Genomic DNA, 18952 nt, shown 5'->3' on the forward strand with positions numbered 1-18952 from the left:
CTCTGTTCCCATATAATAGCATTATTTTCATCCTTATGACATGCTAAAGATTTTCCATACAACAAGAAGAAACGCAGCTGACAGGTAGTACCACTGCGGGCATCAGCATGCGCAAACTGCATTAAGGCCATGAGGCTGACATCTGAGGAATGTGCACAAAATCAAGGAAAGAATGTGCTGGACACAGTTGATTTGGAGCCCCTGTGGCGGTGTTTGCTGTGCAAGGAAGAAAGCCAGGAGAGAGGAATTTGCTTCTGTCTCTGTCAGTGAGAACAACAGACAAAGCACAGAGGAGGGTGGTTTGAGGTTCAGCATAACCTGTCTTTAATGGAGCTCCTTAGTTTGGACTCTGGGCCACACAAACCCAGTCCCAGGGCTCGCAGGCAGCCCCAGGCACAGGCAAGGCGAGGCTGCCCTGCTCACCACGCACCACACAGGCCGATGCCCCGAGGAGCAGGCTTGTCTGAAGGAAGCCAAGCTAAGCCTGTGGTTCTCAAGTGTTCCCAGCACTCGCTCCTCTCCCATTGCCACCCCCGTGTTATTCCCATGCAGCAGCCAGGGGAGCTCTGAAGAGAATTGCAAATGGGCACTGCCTTTTCCTCCTTCTCCACACAGACTGTTGGTGTAGTGACCCGCTCCAGCATGCAGTATCAGATGTGGCACCGTAAACATGAGTAACAGGGAGGCGTGAGGCTGACGTAGCCAGGAGCGTGGGTACAAACTGGTTGGGCAGGTGTGGCTGCCGGGTAAAACATCTACAGAGTTTGGCTCTGAAATGGAGGGGTTAATGTGTGAGTGAGTCAGGGAAAAGCGTAATAACGTGAAGATCAGCTGAACATAGTAGGGTGGACAGAGTCAGGAGTGGAAAATCAGGGAGATCTGAGAAGCACCAGGAGAGGATGGAGCAGTGAAACTGAGGGAAAACAGCATTTTGAGGAGAGAGGTTGCTGAGTGGAGTGGAGGAAAAGACAGATAGATGGCATATCAGACAGTTCTGGAAGAGGCAAACCTAAAATGAGGCAGAAGTTTCTGTTGTTTCAGTTGTTTCTGAGGCAGAAGTGATTGATTTGTGCATCACTGTTACAGCCTACCAAATGAAAGGTTGTTTGCTGTCACAGCATGATTCAGGCATTTTCAAGAACCATTGCTGGAGGACACAGATGAATACAGAATATATCAAGCAGTTGTGTCTAACTTGCTTGAGTGAATGCGCTGCTAAAGTAGACACTGATTTAAAATCTTTACGGATTATTAAGTTAGAGTTCCTGTTCCTTGCACACACAGCATTTCCACTTTCCCCTTTCTCCTCCAAATGCCATCTTTTCCTCTGACTTGTGAGAGGTGGTGGATAAAGAGGCAATCACAGCCAGTCAGGAGACCAAGCGATATAGGAAGCCTGCCTGACCAGCTCCCTTCTGACTCCTGGCAAGAGAGAAGGTTACAGGAATGGATTCACAGACCGTGTGTGCAGAGTCAGACAGAAACACGGCTGAATTCCTTGCTTCCCCTGGCTCAGCACCACCTCTGAACCACATCCCAATTCATCAGCTCCTGACAACCGAAACACTGTCTCTGAGTGCCCCTGAGATGAATCCCTGCCTTGCTGCAGTGTCAGCACACAGCCCCCTTGACAGTCCCCAGCAGCATCAGCCCTAAGCCTTTGCTGTCCTTTGGAATTGTCCCATCCCAGTCTAATCAGCTCGATCAGACCTCCCCCTTCCTGTCACAACTAGGGTCAAATTGAATAAAGGTCTGAGAACTTGAATTTCCCAGTCTGTCATTACACCTTTATTTATTATCCCATTCAGACCTTAGTCTGGATGCCTTCCCCCCCAGCTTATTCACACGTCTTCTGACGTAGCCTTTTCCTGTTTTTTCTTCCAGACCCAGTGCTAGCTGGGTTATGAAGTCAACCAGCTTGAACCCAAGTTCTTAGCAGTGACCTCCTCACCTGTGACGTAGGGAGGTCCTGCAGCTCACAGCAAGCTGGGGCAGAGGTGCCCAGTGGCCTGACCTGACTTAAGGGTGTAAGATTTCCAGCAAAAAACCAAAACCACTAAACAATATATAAGCATTTTGCAGAAAACACATAGCATGTTATGAACACAGCTGAGCTGAGTAGGATTTTCCCATGTGTGTTATGCTGCCCGAAGAAGGAAGAGTTTGAGAAAAATTTAAGACAGTGGCCTTTCTAATGGAGGGACAGGCAAGATGGCAATCAGGACCACTACAGGTGCTGAATATCAGAGTCTGATTAAATTGTGCTGGTTTTCCATGGGTATGAAAGTGCCAGTGTGGCTGAGGGGACAGAAGGAGTCTGGGTCAGCAGGCTGCTGAGGCAGGGGATGCCAGGCAATCGTGTCCCAGCATCTGCAGTACAGAGGGGAGTTACAGGTAGGGACCGGCCAGTGAGCAGTAAAGGAGATTTTCTGTATTGTTTACTTATTGTAACTTTGTTTCCAGCCTTGTAATGCAAAGCCAGATCCTGTTTCTTCCTGAGTAAACTCTTCCTCTGTCTTTATCCTTACATTCCTCTGCAGCTGGAAGGAATCCAAGTGGGACTAGGTGACTTTTCTTTTTTTGTTTGTTTTTGTTTCCGATAACTAATGTAAATAAAGTGCTGTGTACCCTCCCCATCTTGGGTGTTTGCACTCTGACATCTGTTTAGCTTCATAAAATAGTAGGACCCACCCTTGTCTCCTTCAGGCCGTATGAAATGGGAAGCCAACAACACGGAAAAGAAGTTAAAGAAAAGCAGGACATTGCATACACAGACACACACTGTCAGAGGCCATATAAGTTGGAAGCTGGTTCTTATCAGCCTGTGGGCACACGACTAGGCAGTCTGCAAAGTTGCTAGGACACAGGCACACAACTGCAACACCTGCAAAAGCTGTTTTGTGATTATAGGATTATGTAATATAACGTGATGTAATGTGAAACTACACCTGAAGTGGCTGAAAACCTGACTAGTAAATGTGAGGTTCAGTTTGGCCTAGATCTACAACTCATGTGTAAAAAAGCCAACAACCTCCCACATGTAGGTGTAATTCAGGCTCTCAGGCCATGTATTTGAGTCTGTAATACATGTTTTACTGTAGATGGCTTTCAGCTTTGGGCACTGTGCTCCACTAGGTTGGACCCAACAGAGTTATTTTGTTCCCAAGAGAAGCAGATTTGTGTGGAGCAAAAGGGAGATGAATCACTTCAGCAAGTGAGGGTTTGTGCCTCTCTCTGCTTATGCTGTCTTCTACCCCACCAGGTCCTCAGAGCCATCCATGGCTTTAACCCATGCTGGCCACCAAGGACCCCTAGGCTGAGATATTTGTTCAGCTATTATTCAGATATATTGTTCAGATATATTGTTCAGCTGAGATATTTGATGCAGCTACCATCCAGATTCTGCCCATTTCTCCCCAGTAAGGCAAAGTATAACATAAGTCCTGTGAAAGTTACTCTGTTCTCATTCAGACGGCAATCTCCATGAAGAAATCTGTCTCTCTTCTAAATCCCTATAACTTACAAAAGGAAAAAGGAAGCATAAATCAAGCCTAAGTTTAAATGACCTGGACATGGGCCTCACCAGGAAAATCTAAAATGGTTCTGTGGTTGCAAGAACAATTTTCACTTCATGTTTCTGGACTGCATAACACACCACCAAAAGCACTAGACATTGGGAAAATAAGATCTCTTAATGGAAATATTATAGAGTTGTAATTTGCTTAGGCAGCAGTTTCAGTAAAAAGATTTCTTACTATTCTAAGGAAATGAAAAACGTGTGTTTTGGGTTTTTATAAAAAGCACAGCCATTAGTAGAGAGAGGCCAGTAAATAGCAAGTGTGCTTCAGCAAAAGCCTTGGTGTAGTGCTATTTTAAGGACAGCTGGATGCAAGTATAGACTGCTGTGCTGAAAGACTTGTATGGACAAGATGTTAATTTGAAATGCAATGGATGACATTATCAATACTAAATGTGCTGAAACTAGTTTAGGATGGACTTCACACTGGGCCTGAGTTTTGTTGCCATTTATACCAGCATAATTTCCTTGTAATCAAATTTTGTATTTGCCCATGCTTTATTGTCATGATACCCTTAGACCAGCACCAGCAAGCTCTGCAGAGGGACATTTACCTTCACCTCAGCCTGCTTTCCAGATGCTCTTGCAGGCTAAAGAAACATTTTATACAAAATGGTAGGTGGCTTGTTTTTGTCAGGATGCCCTCTGGATTGCAACCTGGAGGCTCAGGATATATCTACTTGTGGTGCCAAAGTGCAGGCAAAGTTACATGCTTGGTTTTCAATAGCTGCTCCCTTGCACACCACACAGCCCTAAGCAGTGTGCAGGCATCCTTTCTGGCTCGTCCGCCGTCCTGCAGGGCTGCACTCCCAGCGGGGCTCCCACCTACAAACCCATCGTGCCTGGCTGCAGCAGTGCAGGACCAGCTGACCTGCCGTGTGAACTTCTCTCGGCTGTTTTTGTGATGTCTGGGCCCTGTGGAATGTGTAAGTTTCCTGTTTCACCAGTGTACCATGACTTGCATTTTGGGCAGGGAAACATGTAAACATAATTAGATGGCTGGCAGCTACAATTCCCTTTGAAAATGCTGTCAAGATTTGTGCCTTTAAATTATATTTTATTCGGATGGATTAATCTGATATTGCTCAAGGCTAACTTTCTATTGACTTCAGAATTTGGGAGTTTCCTAGCACACTGTTTATGGGTTGCATTTGCCTGTCTGTCCAAAACAAAGGTGATGCAGAAATTGTATGATTTTCACAAGTCAAGCACTCTCAATTTTAAGTAAAAAATGTGATGGGTCATCTGGCTTCTTTCTGGTTTTCCTCCCAAGTATCAAGATACACAGCTTTCAAATACCCACTAGCAGCAGAGCCTAGGCTTTCATAACTCAAAAAACATGTGTGTTTCCCTGCTGAGGGTGATGGGCTGAAAACAGTGATTCTGCTCCCAAAGCAGCCTCCTCCTCTGTCGATGCTGCTGCTCTCCATGCCGAGGCTGAGCCGAATCAATGTAAGGCCAATACATTATTGATCACCATCTGGGCAGGCATAACGCAATTCACAGCCTCAGGGACTGCAGGAAAAGGACAAAGGGACCGACAAAGGCCAAGGTCTTCTGCTGGAGGTCAGCTGTTCCCTCCTCTAATTAGACATACAAATACCTGATTTTTGTAGAAACTGCAAACTGGGAACACCCTTTTCACCCACCTCCCCACTGGCTGGGTAGGAGGTGCAGACTCCTGGTGTCATTGCCCTTTACATTTCTCAAAATAAGAGGACACCAGAACTTGTAAGGACTCTAACAGCAAGCCTTCACAGCAGTTCTCTGGAACCAGATAGGGATTTATTGCCCTGATGTGCTCGAAGAGCATCCCAGGCAGATTGATTTCAATGCATCAGGACTTTCTCTCTATGCTGACTCTGATTGCATTCAACAGACTGAGAGGCTTTGCTAAATCACTTTTCCAGAATATCAAGAAAGGAATTTATAAACTAATAGGCACAATGAGGATATACTACCAACTTATCTTCAGTCTTTTGCAAAGCACTCATAGATGAGCTCCTAAAGCCAGCCTATGAGAACTGCTTGGTGGCTGGTGACAGAGATGTGCATTGACACCCACAAAACCCAGGATAACTTTTCCTTATTTTTCTTCTTTTGTGTCACGATAATTTTTTTTTTCTGCCACTAGGTTCAATAGAGATGCTTATTTTATTTAATCTTTAAAATATGTTTTATCCTCTCCATTTGTCAGTTCTGGACACATATTGTCATAGAATCTCATAATGGTTTGGGTTGGAAGGGACGTTAAAGATCATCTCGTTCCAGCCCCACTGCCATGGGCAGGGATGCATTTCACTAGACCAGGCTGAGAAGACTTGTGAAAAGTCCCTGTCCAGATTTCTTGCAGGCTCCTTATAGGTACTGGAAGGTGCTAAAAGACCTGCCCAGAGACTCCTCTTCTCAAGGCTAAACAGCCCCATCTTAGACCATCTTCACAGGAGAGGTGCTCCAGCCCTCTGATCACCTTTGTGGCACTTCTCAGGATCCACTCTGTGTGGTTCCTGTGCTGGATGCAGTGCTCCAGGTGGGTCTCAGCAGAGCAGAGCAGAGGGGCAGAATCCCCTCCCTGCCCTGCTGCCCACGGGGCTCTGGGTGCAGCCCAGGATGAAACTGGTTTTCTGGGCTGTGAGTGTACATGGTGCTGTGTCATGTTGAGCTCCTTGTCAGCCAACAGCCCCAAGTCCTTCTTCCTACATCTGCCCTTAATGAATCATGTTGGCCATTGCCAATCACCTCCTTATTTTCCATGTGACTTAGCAAAATTTCCAGGATGATCTGTTCCATCATCTTGCCAAGCACCAAGATGAGACTGACCAATGTTTAGTTCCCTGGTTCTTCCTAATTTCCCATTTTAAAAAATGTGGGTGATCTTTCCCCTTTTCCAGGCAGTGAGAATTTCACAGCATTGTCACAACTTCCCAAAAATAATGGACAGTGACTTAGTCACTTCATCTGACAGTTCCCTCAGGACCAACAGATGCATCTCAGCAGGCCCCATGGACTTGTGCAACTTCACATTCCTTAGATGTGCTTAAGAACCTCATCTTGTGCTACAGCAGACGGCTCTTCATTCTCCCAATCCCTGCTTTTGCCTTCTGTGACTCAGTGTGGCTGGAGCACTTGCTGGTGAAGATTGAAGCAAAAAAACTCATTGAGTACCTCAGCCTTCTCCATATCTTGGATAACTAGGTCTCCCGTTTTCTTCTGGAAAGGCCTCACTTTTTCCCTAGTCTTCATCACTGATGTGCCTGTAGAGGCTTCTCTTGTTGCACTTGATTACCCCAGCCAGACTCAATTCTGTCAGGGCTTTGGATTTCCTAATCCAATCCTGGCTGCTCAGGCTATCCCTCTGTACTCCTGCCAGGCTAAGGGAGTCTTCACTTCAAGATCAGGTTGATGGTGTTGTCTACATAAACCGAATATACCCCCAGCTCAAAAAGACACACACAGCTGAATTTTTAGGGCAGAGTTACAGATCTTTCCTACTTTCCTGGTGGCAAGGCCAGCATAAAGAGTCCCTAGTGTACTCTCTGCTGGGATGTGAGTTCACAGCTTGCCCAGCTGCTTGGGAGGCCATACTCTACACATTTTTGCAGTATTGGAAATTGTAGAAAAGTATTGGAAAGTATAGGAAAATACCTAATTATCTAGCAAATACCTAATTATATCTGGAAGTTATCTAGGTAAAATCCTTCCTGCTTTTCAAAGTCAGAACAGTTTTTCATTCCAGCATGGAAGTTTTGCTGGATAATGACTTTTGTGTTTTTATAACTGATCCAGATCAGGTTTATCATTAGCTTAAGATTTTCCAAACATGCTCTCCCAACCCCTTCTTCTCCTCCCAGGCTACCAGCAGTCTGCAAAAACTTGTAACAGCCACAGAGGGATCTTTTACTGAGGCTGTGCAAAAGAATTTTCTGAAGCAGTCTCTAGCTACTATCATACCCATTCTGCTTGTGTACCGGGGATGAAAACTATAGAAAATCCCAGTCTAGACCTAAATTCCTAAGAAACTTCTTTTTTTGTTGACTTTGAAGAAGAAACTACATTTGAGTGATGTCTTTAGAGCAATCAGAGAGGTCCATCCAGTGTCATCTGTATCACTTGCACATTTTTATTATTGCTTTTAAAAACATTTATAGAAACACTTGAACCTAACCACAGTCATGAAGCATTTGTCTCTCCCAGACTGTTACTCCTCAGAGGCAGAAGATGGACTCATGGAAGGAGATTTCAGCCTATGGAAAGACCAGGAGTTGTGCCTTACAGACCTAAGTCAATCACAGCACCCAAATTGCAATGCTTTTTATCAGCAACCAGGATAAACAAGAGGTTTCCATTAAAAATTTTCTTTGGAAACATCAGAGTTTATAAGTAGAAGACAAGTCTGTCATGAACAAATTGACATTCCCTCACATGATATTTCCTCCTATTAAAAAGTTTGTAATTTTCCAAGTGAATTCTTTTCGAAGGTAAGAAGCAAACCAAGCAAAGAATGTTACTATATTTTTATTCTCCTACTATTGCAAAAAATGCTAGAACTTCTACAGCAGTTTGCAAATAAATAAGCAAAAAGATAAAGATCTACAGGGGGAAAAAAAGAGATGGACATATTTTATAGTTACGAGTGACCACTGTGAACATTTAATCTCATCACAGATGTAGCCTGTATTTCAGAATCTTTCTCAGTTAACCTTTTACCCAGTCCAATAACTTGCAAGAAACTCACACTCATGTCCTAGAAGGATATCCATATGCCTTGAAAATTCCTTTTTGGATTTGTGCTGGGTCCTAGGGGACAGTAACTGCTTTCCTCTAATGCCACATCAAATCAGTCTGAGATATTATTGTAATTTACAGAAATTTAGAGGTCTCCTTTCATTGGTAGAACCTTGTAGATAAGGTTTAATATGAATGCAACTGAGTCTCAAATGCATAAATAACTAAAATTCCATGTATACATAAGGACAGCTATAGTGCTAGTGGGGAAACTGTGCTCTGTTCTATTGCGAAAACTGTGCCGACTTTGGCCTACCAGAAAATGGGAATTTATCCTCAGTTTTGATATTTTGTCCACTTTCTTCTTACCTTCAGGGCTTGCTCAAGTGCCTTTCTGCTTTCCAAGGTAATTAATGGGGGAAGTGAGGAGATCTGTGCTCCAGAAAGGTGGTATGCTCTGGGAAGGGAGTATATTTTGAGGAGTGATAGCGTGGAAAATTAGTCAGAAAGACATGAGCTTTCTTTTTTTCTGATTGTCAGCTCCACAATATAAGGCTCATTGTTGGGGTACTCATATTTGGGTGTAACTCTAGATGTATTAATTAAAACATAGTCTTCAAAAAGGTCAGTTCATGATGTGCAGCTTAGAAAATCTGAATCTCATTGTGAAAGCTGCCCTCTCTGCCACAGTTCCCGGGAAGAAACAATGGATGGAAGGAGAGAGAAGGGAGGAGGAGAGAGAGGCAATATCAAAACAAGAGTGGGAGAAACAGAGGCAAACAGAAGAGAACAAACTCCACAGGGAAAAGAAAACACAGGTCATGGAAGAGGGCAAAGGAATGAAGCGGAGGGTGTAAAGAAAAAAATTCAGACAAACAGAGAGCAAATGGGCTGCAGACTGAAAAACAAAAGGTGTGGGGGAGCGTGGTGGCGAGGAGGAACTAGAGTAACTTACTGAATCCATTATTGTCACTACAGAAGTCTTTTTAAAAAACCCTGATGAATGCAAGGTCCTCTCAAAAATTTACACATGTAATTTATTTATTTGGATGCATAGCTATGAAACCCAAATCATACTCTGATCACTGAAGAGAACTGCCAGCATAAATGATGTTTAATGGCTGGTCTTGACACAAGTAAGGATATCCTGCATTCCTGATTTACAGCCCTGAGGAACTGGACTATGAAAGAATCTTACACACCGAAATTCCAGTTCAACATACACGGCCTATATATCCAACAGAAACACTGAATGTTCTTTTTATATTCTTTTGTTATGGATTTAAACTCAGAGCAACAGAATCATAGCATGTGTTCCTGTCAGTGAAAATTTAAATTAAACATAAGTTGGTCCTATTGATAATCTATCTATAGAGTCTCAACATGCCACTGCTTGGAGATATGATGAGAAGCACTCAGTCTCTTAAGCACATCTTCAGAGCACTTCTGCAGCAGGGTGAGAAAAACCTTAGAATGATGCATTTATATGAAATAAAAAGATTGTAGAGTGTGACTATGTGTTGGAGTGCTTCTGACTAGACATAATACACACACCACCACAGGTTTTAGGTATTTTTCAGTCATTTTTGCATCACATTCTTATATTTATAATCAGTTCTATTTTAGTATAACTGTTTTCTTGAGAAGAAGCTATCCAAGTAAATGTTTGCAGGACTGGTCCTTAACTGATTTTAGTATCAATTTCAGTTCTGGCCATCTGTTTTTTTCATTCTAACTCTGTAAATGAATGTCTGTCCTTTGAGAATTTCAAGAAACAGAAAGTAACAATGAGCCTCTTCTGCAATTCCAGACTAAATACTCTAACAATTATTAGTTGATGGGATATGCAGTAAAAAGAATTCTTACTGACAGTATAATTTATAAGGATAATTTGCTTTACCTAAAATGTATTATAACATTTCTGTGCAAAGATGTGGCTGGCTTAGCTGTGTGCTTAGCCAGTTTTGAGCTGGTCTTTGGTGATGCAACCTAACCCAAAGAACAAGCACATAATCAGATAAGTAGCTCTGTGTTAATGGTACGTCAAGATTGTGGATTATTAGGGTTTCCACTTAATTTATTTTGTTTTGAAGACCACAGATTCCAAGCTGGCAAGTAAAGCGAATTAAAAACCCACAACCAATGAAAAGAAGCTTTCAAATCTGCCATCTATGCTGGTATGGCTGGAATGCTGGTGAAGGATACAGTTAGGAACTTAGGATTCAGTGCTTACTCAGCTTTTGTTAGCACTGCCATAATTAGTTTTAATAATGAGATAATACCTAAGGATCCAGCCTTTACTGTTACTGGGAGTTGTAACCATTTAAAGGGAAACAGAGCTGGGTCATCAACCAGAGACCTATGAAATATTAGCTAAAGGAAAGAATGGAGCATATGGGTAGGTTCTTATTTACACCAAGACAGGAAAAGCAGTGAAAATGTAATTGGATCCACTTTGAAGGAACATAAAAAGCAGTAGATAACACAAATCATGGCTGTAATGAGAAGATAATCGATTGTGTTAGATTAAATTGGCACTAAATTCAGATTTTGTAAATTTTTGTAATTTTTTCACGAAATTATTGATGAATAAATATCCTCAGAGAACAAAACTGTTGATGCAATTCTATACACAGCAAGAAGTCCACAAAGCAGAACTCTGTGTTAATCTCCTTACCCTGAGACTGATCACAAATGGACAGTAAGCTGAATGGAAGAGACTGTTCTCTGACCAGGAGAGAAAAAAGTGGGAAAAAAACCAAATCAAAATACAACACACAAACACAAACCAAACCAAAACCACAAAAAAAAAAAATCTCAAAGCAAACAAAAGTATAAACAGTTATAAATTGTATGATATTTCTTACTGAGGTCAGGTAAAAATTGCAACATAATTAAGGAGTTTTTTAAATACAAATTTTCTTAGTTCAATGTCACCATTCATGAGGCACACCACATTGTTCACTAACCTGCTGGACTAGTGAAGCACAAAACCATTCCTGATGCATAAAAGCTTCTTTGGAGAGCAGTTATATATTCGGAATTTTGTGCTGCTTTGTGGATTAAATTCTGCTAAATACTGATGGCAATCTCACTCCACCATGAACTGGACTGAGACCTAAATGCCTACCGGCATGGCAAGGATTCAATTTAATTTGATACAGTTCTCAGGCATGTGTACCATGCAATCCTCCCTCCTCATGTGCAAAGAGAGGACTTGTTCGGGTGTTTGCTGTAGCGTACAAGATAATGAGAATGCCCTAGTTGGTTCCTAAACTGGGTTAGAGTAATCACACTTAGAATAAGTCAGGAAGATTGTATGTGTCTGCATAAACGCTGTGGTTTGGTGTGGCTACAGAGTTAATCTCCCATCATTTTAGTTCGACTTGAAGAGCAACTTTGGTGCACATGAATCACAGAATCAGCTGAATTGGAAGGGACCCTCAAGGATCATCAGGTCCAACTCCTGGCCCTGCGCAGGACGCCCCAAAAGTCACACCCTGTATATGAGTGCATTCAAACGCCTCCTGACCTCAGTCAGGCTGGTGCTGTGAGCACTGCCCTGGGGAGCTGTTTCAGTACCCAGCCACCCTCTGGGCAAGGAAGGACCTTTTCTTAATATCCAACCTAAACCCCCCCTGACACAACTTCAGGCCCTTCCTTACTCCCTGTCACTGTCACCACAGAGCAGAGATCAATTAGATTCAGAAGAAGCTCCATCCCAAACACCTATTAAACATTCCAGCTCCTTGGAGGCATGGAAGGAGGAGAGCACAGTGGTCTAAATCAGCAATTTGCTCTTTAGATGTCTTTGAACCATCTGTGTTTGGGATAGTTTGCTCAGGCAACAAGGCCAAATGCTGTCAGAAGGAAAAACTACCAACTGCTGTAGTAAAACTATGGGGGCCTAAACCTCAAATGCCTTGCTAAAGCAGGCATTGGCCGTGATTGTCCCAGATGGGGAGGTGTATCTCACTGAGCCCTGCTATTTGTTGCATCGTATCCATTCCTCATTGATGGAGAAAATGTCTGATTTGACATATTTTGAAGGACAGCATGTGGGACACTCAGGTTCCTGAAAATGAGAGCTGTGTCTTGGGAAGGTGTGGTGGCGAGACAGAAAGGTGAAGGGAAGTTCAAAAGCTGCATGAAAGCTCTGGCAGAAATAAAAGTGAACATGAAATTCAAAGGCAAAACTGCCATTCCAAAGGGAATTTCTTATTCCATTAATTAGATGAATAAAAACTCTCAGAGTAAAGGGATCTATTTGCTTTCTCCAGAAAATACAGTACTTCAAGCAAATCTCTCAAAGCACTGGTTGTGTTGAAGGATGAAGTTGGTACCAGAGACTGAATCTTCACCAGTTTGTCTCTCATTCCAACCAGATACTATCTCACTGCAGCCTTTGAACAATGCATCATCCTGATATAATAATAGGGAATGTGATTCCAATTTCATTCTGCAATACTACTTCATATACAAATTGGAGTTAGAACATCAGATGCAGGATTCTGGAATAAACAGCAAGGCTGAATTTAAGAGTGATTCAATGTAACTGTGATGTTTTGACCTGAATTGGAATTTGTTGGATATCTAATGAGAGAAGGAGAAGTTTATGAAACCTAATCCAAAAGGAAGAATAGCAGAGGCTAAGCTCAGCAGGAAATCAGTTCTGGAAAGAGATCAAGTATGAGCCTAACTAATGACAGAAAATACAAATATATCCAAATACAGAGATTTTAGCATCTTCATTTAAAATATTTGCAAGTAATAACTTTAGTATATCATTTAGTGATCTGGTTTAAATATGGTTCCTCAGGGAAAGTTGCCTGGAGAAAATTAAGTTGTGGAGTTTGAGAGGCTCATTTGATAAAAGAGGGAAGGTGACCTACACTTCTTTTAAAATAAAATGACAGAAAATAATGATTTAAGAACCATTTTGTAAGCTTTCATGTGCACAAATATTCTCAAAACACTTCTTTCTTTGAATTTTCTAAAGAAAAAAGTCTTGGTTTTGCATATGATTGCAGAAGCAAATACTGAGAAAAGGCAATAAAATTACTTCAATGTACTCCGTTTTTATTTCATTCCAACAACCACCATCTAATGTTCATAGAAACAAAAGTGTACTGTACCCATCTGTCTCTAGTCTTCTGCATCGTATTGCAGCTATAATTTTGTTACTCAGTTACTTAAAATGCAATTGACAACATCCTTACTGCTAATATGTATGCACTGTTTATTTGCAAAGATCTGTTTTCAAATTGCAGAGTAAAATAAAACGACAAGCAAGTACCCAAGCAAGCAATTCTTTCTTAATTATTTTTGTGCTGTATTATTACATTTTATTGTAAATGGCTCCATTCCTTCCAGTAATAATTTCAACCTGAGGCTATGGTTTCTTGTCTTTTTTTTTTTAATGTACTTAAAAAGTGATTCATAAACTGTACCCGTATCTCTCGGTAATCGTATTCTTACTTTCAGAGCATGAGAAGTAGGGCAGTTGATTAGAAACAAATGTTCCAAATGGCTGTATTTAATGATTCTTATTAATCCTGAAATTGAAGGAATTGAAAGGAATTGAAAGCAGCACCAGATTGTCAGCTGGGCTCTCACTGTCACAACCAGCAAGAACAGACTTTGGTGCCCAGGGCAAAAGCTAACAGGTTCCAGAGTCAGGCTCTGTATTTCCACAGAGGTCAGTACCACCAGAACCTTTGTAAAATCAGATCCCTCTGCACAAGTGGCACTCTTGAAAAAGGAAAAAAAGAAGCTTTTTTTCCCTCATTTCTTGGGCAGCAGTTCAAACTAAGAAAAAATGTTCTTTTCTCACAAAGAACTGGTAGGAGCACATTGAAATCTGTATTGAAAGACAACAGTACAGTACAACAGTAAGACACTCAAAGATTTTGCTGAACTCAGTTCGGAGTTGAAGATAAGAGCCTTAACTTCTAGGAACTCTGCACACCATCAGTTATAATAGCCCATAGTTTCAAGGTAATTATTGATGGATTTGGGCGTAGCTAGGCATCTCTCAGCACAAACAGGATCTGTGTTAAATCTGAGCACATCTAACCGGGCATCAGATCAACACATCCACCACATGGTGTTTACACTGCCGTGCACAAGGGACCTAGTGGTTCCTGGAAAATAAAGGCTTGTGGTATGTTTGGTGTAACTGGAAAGCAGCAGATGGGTTTGTGTTTCTCTGACTGGGAGAGAAGGGTAATATTTGGCCTAGACTCAGTCATAGACCCTTGAATTTCCAACTGGTTGTGAAGGATGGGCGAGTGTGTGGGAAGGAGAAGGGGTGATCAGCTGGCTGGTGACCACTGACCACTGGACATAACCCTCACAGAGGATCCTGTGCATCATTCCATGGCAGGCAAGTTGTTTCTTCACTCAGGGCCAGAGGAGCCTGCTAAATAGATGAACTGAAGCTACTTTGGCATTAGGCAGTGAAGTGCCTGAGACTGACTATTCAAGAAAAAGATTAGGCACACAGTGTAAAACTGTGAGAATAGAGGACATTTCAGCAATGCATTGTAGAGATACATGATATTGCATGTGAGAAAAATTCCACCGGACAGAAAAATCACTTTAAAAAAATAATTTCCAGAAATTATTGAATGATTTCTATTGAGTAGAGTGAACTTATACTCTGGATAATGTGGCTTTGGCATTTGTAAAATTTGATAATGCCAAAGCCAGACCTCATCACTTCGTGAAACTCTGCCCTCAAGTCCATATTTATAAACTTCTAAGTACAATTGTATTCCTCTGTGATGTTCTGATTTGTCACAATCTTTAAGGACTGCTACACCATATTAAAGACTTACTCTCACTCCTTTGTTTGTTATTTATTTGGTGGTAATTAGATGCTTCATTTGTAGAAGTCCTTAAGAAAAGCCTCTCTGCTGGAGCAGGATTACCTAAGATTTATATCTGTCCTTGTGCAAAGTGCAGAAATCTCCAATGTCTCCACACTAAATCACAGTCTTAAACTTGGATCCCATCCCACTTTCCAGCCCTTTGATATTTTCTCTTGTGATCCAGGATAAATGCTGTAGCCATGTCTAAGAAATAAAAAGGAATGTCTGACACTCATTTACACCAATCCCAGCAGAGGCAGGGGCCTTTAAATGCAAATATGAATGCGACCCAAAGTTTGATTTTCATAATACAGTAGAAAGAATCCTTGGATTTTCTTTTCTCTTTTTCTTTTTATACAAGTTTTAATATGGTTTGAAGCCCTCTGCATCAGAGAAGCATTTTAAAAAACAAAACAGATGACTGAAAAAGTGAGGTTCAGTTTCTCTGGAAATGTAAGGAAACTTCTTTTCCAAAACCTGGTAGAATGTCAATGAAGATATAATGCCTAGGGTTTTGAACCTCCACAACAAAATCAGCGGCAGAAATTTTGTCATGGGAATACAGCATGGGACAGAACAGGAGTTTCAGCTTGCTGATGCCAAGTGCATTAAGAAATCCTGTGAAGAGCAAAGACAAAAAATAGGCAGTTTGAAATGCCATTTGCAAGGTGCTTGGCTTCTCAGTAATGCAAATAGTAATATAAAATATGCAGGAATGTGGTTTTTTCAGGTTTGAATGGGAAGAGGAAATTGATTTACAAATTCTGACTGGAATAGGAACCTTAGATCAAGACTAAAGACAAAGCAACTCTCTGCACTCCTGTGTGGAGTGTATGCGGCATGTAGCTGCCTCTTTCTGTGGGAACTGCTTTGACTTTTGTGCTATTACAACATAATCAAGGTACTCAACAGTGTAATTAAATACTAGGAATTTTGCTCTTTAGTGATCCTCAGATTAGTATAATCTTCTTCATGGTTGGTCTTGGGCAACTGGCTTTTCAGGACTTCAGTGGTGTACCTTCAAAGGGCCCTTTATATTTGTGGAGGGGTGGAAGTCAGCTCTGCTCAAGGTGTGCTCTCCCTGTCTGTGGTAGTCTGGTGGCTTTACACAGGTGTTCCCATCTGGCTTTTGAGAAATCTCAGCCCTCAAGCTTTCAGGGAAACCTCTAGATGCAGGGTCTGGGTAGAGGATTTTCTCATAAGTGATCCTGGTTCCCATCTGTATCTGTGGGGCCAAGCAGAGAGGAAAATCTTCCTCTTGCTTTCAGAAGAATGGAGAAAACATGAGCACGCCATATGCACAGAATTCCCATGGCCCTCTGCAAGAGAGGTTGAAGCAGTCCTAACTCAAGGACAAAGCAGTAGATGCTACACATAAACAGGAATTATGGTACTGAGACCTGAAATACAACCTGTTGATTCTGGGATAGGCTTTTAACAAAGCTTTGTTCTTTACCTCCAAAGCTCTTGATGTCCGTTTGGTCAGTTGTGTTTCTGCTTGATGAGCTTTTCTATGGGAAGAAACAAAACACTTTTTCCTTTTTAAATTTAAAAAAGCATAGATGCTCTGCCATTTCAGGCACAGTCTGTGTAAGGAGTGTGTAATTTTCTTTTATAGTTTCCAAAAACAAACACTTGGGCTTATACTTTTAAAATATTTTCAGAATTAAATATGTTATGGAGTAATTCTGAGGCTTTGTGGCAAATCTGCATTAAATCATCAGGACCACTTCATGCAAAGCAAAGCTGAGCTTGTCCCCACTGGGAAGATATACAAAATAAACTTATTTTACATTGGAAGTTGGTGAAAAGGCCAAAATTTTTTTCTCCTAGTTAAATCTACATAAATCACTTTCATATCAAAGACACTAACATGCAAGCACAGATTTCCATAATAATGTGAGAAAGAGAAAAAAAAAAGAAGGTAATCTTTACTCTTTGTACTTAAAATGGACTGCATTAATTCCTTTTGTATATTCCCGTAGCTACAAACTAAGATGAAAAGTATAACCACAGGCAGATAATGTCCTTTCTTTCGCAGGGAAAGAACAGTAAACTACATTTCTGCTCTCTCCTAAGTGGAACATCTATTCAGTCCCACTCAGGTAAGGCTGCTTTAGGGCTGGCTCTCCAGGGTTCACCTCTCTCTGCTGCAAAACCACTGAAGGGTTTAGCAGCAGTAACACAGACAGCCTGGCCTCCTCCCTCGGCTCCTGATTCTGTTCCCATGGCAGAGGAGGAATATTCAGATTTAAAGGGCAGCCCAGCCTCACAGTGCCACTTGAGGCCATGGCAAAGCAGGACCCTGTGGTGCAGGAAGAATCACAAAGGCAAAACTTCACTGGAGCTGTCCAAGATATGTCACCTGGGACTGTGAAGAGGCCAAGTTATAAACAGGGGCTCCTTGCAGAAAGATGTGCAAAGGTGAGTGCAGGTGCGAAAACCATGAGAAAGAGGAATGGCTGTTGGAGGCAGAGGAAATCCATCTTGAAAGAGAAAGTTGAAATAATCTAGATAATTCCCTGCAACCATTCCTGGATTTTTCCTTCACTCTTTGAAAGTTCAGTTCAAAGCAAAGGAAGTCCCTAGGTATGCTTTCCTCTCTCTGAAGATTCTGTCTCATTTAAGAGCCTAGTTTGAGCAGATCCAGTTGTGATCTTTTTCCAGTTCCACTTTTAGTGTTGTCCTCTGGTGTTAACCCTTTCAGGCTCATTGCTGTTGCTATATGAAGAGCATGGAAACAGTAAAGGCAAAAAATTCCCAACCAAGTTTTCTAAACATACCATATTGTGAAGAGGCATCAATCACCTCCTTTCTGTGCTAACAAGTTATTAAAAAAAGAAATTGCTCTGGTGGAAGCAGATAAAAATGACACTTTTTAACGTCTCGCTTGTTACCACAGTGATTCTTGCATTTATGTGGGACATCTGCTGCAAAGAATGATGAAAAGTACTTTACTGTAGGCAAAGAACAGTCTGGAAACAAAATCATGTCTTAAAATCTAAAGCTAAACTTTCTTTAAATTGCATTTCAGTGAAAAATAACAGCCAGGATTAGTAAATCAAACTATATTCCAATTCAAAATAGTCAAACCAGAACCAGTCCAACAAGGGAACTGAAAATGCAGCACTTAGAGCTTATAGAACAGGTTTAGGCTGCTTGAAAGGATAGCAGGAAGTAATCAGGCAGCTCAGGAGTGTGATTTCCTTTGCAAATGACTTCTAGGTGGAGATGTGGCCAGTGCTTTTTGTTCTAATAAAGGCAGTAGCCAGAAGTAGGGGGGAAAAAATTAACTAGCCAGGAGCAGTATTAAAAAATTAACTATGACAAGGTAAGCTAATTAGCAGATGCTATCGAGATAGAGTGATAAGATGTGATTAAAGACATCTTTAAGCCACTTCCAGGCCTCTCCCTTCTGGAGAAGTGGCTGGGAATGCAGAGGTGGTTTCATTACACCCTCGCTGTGGGCAGCCAATTCCAAGTCAAAACCGACTGCACCCTCTCACATTTTCCAGGAGACTGAGCAGAGGAAGGTATCTTGCTCCCCCATCCTCACATCATGCCTGCTGCACAAACGACTGGAGGGGCATGGTAAGGGTGTCATGCAGCCAACAAGTTAATATTTAGATTTTGAGAGAAGCCGCTTGTGTAGGATGTACTTTACCTTACAGATTTAGTTGTCTCCAACTAGCTAACAATTTATGTCAGCTTATGGTGAGCATTAAATGAAACTCTAAAAGAGTTGTGTTTGCCCCAGAGTAGAAGCACAGCTGGAAAA

The sequence above is a fragment of the Zonotrichia leucophrys genome, chromosome Z (assembly GCF_028769735.1).
Source record: "Zonotrichia leucophrys gambelii isolate GWCS_2022_RI chromosome Z, RI_Zleu_2.0, whole genome shotgun sequence".
Classification (NCBI taxonomy): Eukaryota; Metazoa; Chordata; class Aves; order Passeriformes; family Passerellidae; genus Zonotrichia; species Zonotrichia leucophrys.